At 39.0% G+C, this 1,905-nt stretch overlaps 1 protein-coding gene across 1 annotated transcript in view; it reads right to left on the bottom strand.

Moving 5' to 3' along the window:
- Window positions 1–1,905, bottom strand: part of nrg3a (neuregulin 3a) — a 280,899-nt gene that overhangs the window by 264,227 nt on the left and 14,767 nt on the right. The window lies entirely within an intron of this gene.

Here is a 1,905-nt window from a genome sequence, read left to right as displayed (position 1 = left end):
GAGAGAGAGAGCGCCAGGGAGAGCAATGTGTGCACATTGGCTGAGCAAGACTATGAGCATAAAGCCAAAGAGAGAAAAGGGGAGAGAGATGGAGAAAAGGAGACAGAGCTGCAGGGAGGAAGAGAGCCAGAGGAGGGAAGGAGGGAGGGAGGGAAGGGAAGGGAGGGAGACAGCAGAGAGAAAGAGGCTGCACCTGCTAGATGCATCAGCACTGGGAAGCCTGCCCACCTCCGTTTGCAGGGAGGGGAGAGAGAGAAAGATGCAGACTGCATACAGAAAAAAATGATAATAGAAGAAAGCATCCAGAAATGTCTGTTAAAAAATGAGAAATGGGAGTGGAGGTGTGTGCAAAGATGAAAGCAATGGCTGGGGGGAGTGGAGAAAGGAAGATTAATAGACATAAGGGTAGGAAAAAGATGAGAGACAGAGGGGGTGGGGGAGAGAGAGAGAGAGAGAGAGAGAGACAGACAGACAGAGAGAGAGAGAGCATGCTCTGCAGATGTGGCAGTAACCTAACAAAAAAGCCCAGAGTCTAAGAGCGATCTGAACAGGGCAACAATTCAGTGAAATCCTTTAGCTACTGCATGGTCAAATCTGAAGAGTAAAGAATCGGGGAAAAAAAAAAAAAAACACAAAAAAATGTTGTTTTTATAAATGTGTCATGTATGAGTCCGAATTTTTAGACTCTTTGTGAGACATTTTGACTAGTTGCGTATATCCACACTCATAAGTCATCATTTGTCAAACTATGTTTAGTATTAAAAACCTCTCGATCCACCCTGGAAAATTCAAGGGTCTTACAGTCTGTTTCTATCCATTAAACAATATACGGCAGTATGAGCAACTAACACAGCACTGTGGTGGTCTGAAAGAATTGTCAATAATGGCACTGGCAGACAGCCACGGGGATACAAATCAAATCCAAAAGCATCTGCTCTTTCAATTCACGCGGAAGACATTTTTCATGACTGCTGAAAGCGATAGTATTATTACAGATTCATATCGCTTTAAATCTTTTTAACAACATATTTGACATCAAGCTCAAGATTTGGATTGCTATATTTTTGTCTAGTGTCATATGAGAAGAGAGGATTAAACAATGTATTTTTTTTCCCCCACATAAACAACTGCTCCTGGGTCGACCTTTATTGTGTAAAAATGATAATTTGCGGGACCATGGCCAGAATATGGAGTGATTGTTTGTCCTTCATTAGGAGCGCTGTACGCAAAGAAGAATGCAATTATTACTATTACTTTTACTCCCAATAACGGCATTATTTTCTGCCCGCTAGGCTGTTCAACTCTCAACCCTTGATGAATTTTGAAAATTAAAAAATACACAAATACTTCATGTTCAGAATATTTAAAAAAAATTATATTTCATTTAAATATAATGTCAATAATAAATATCATATATATTTGTACTTCTTTGCATAAAATCAAAGGGGAAAAACATGGACTTATTGTTACTTAGAGTTAATCATGTTATGATTGTACTGGTCTGGCCCAACTTGACATCTACTTAGGTTGCATGAAGCCCATGAACCAAAATGAGTGTGACACCCCTAGATTAAACAGTTTGTTATAAAATATATAGGTCAAGTGACTCTCGTAGTACAGAAAAACAATCGAAATGCCATAACTGGTCCCTTCATCTAAAAAATTAACCTCCCCATCTAAACATAAAAAACAATATACAATATATATATAGGTGTATATATATTTCATATAAAAAATAATAATTAAGTAAACATTTTTTATTATTATAAAAACGGTTAGAATAACCCAGCGAGGGACAGTGAGCGAGAGTGCGGCAGAGAGTCGGGGCCACCAAAGTAGGAGAAGGACTGGGAGTGAGAAGTCGATTTAGATGATAGAAAGAGAGAGAGAGAGAGAGAGAGAGCA

This window comes from Cynoglossus semilaevis, chromosome 12 (assembly GCF_000523025.1).
Source record: "Cynoglossus semilaevis isolate Cse_v1.0 chromosome 12, Cse_v1.0, whole genome shotgun sequence".
NCBI lineage: Eukaryota > Metazoa > Chordata > Actinopteri > Pleuronectiformes > Cynoglossidae > Cynoglossus > Cynoglossus semilaevis.
This window is presented reverse-complemented; position numbering and strand designations above follow the sequence as displayed.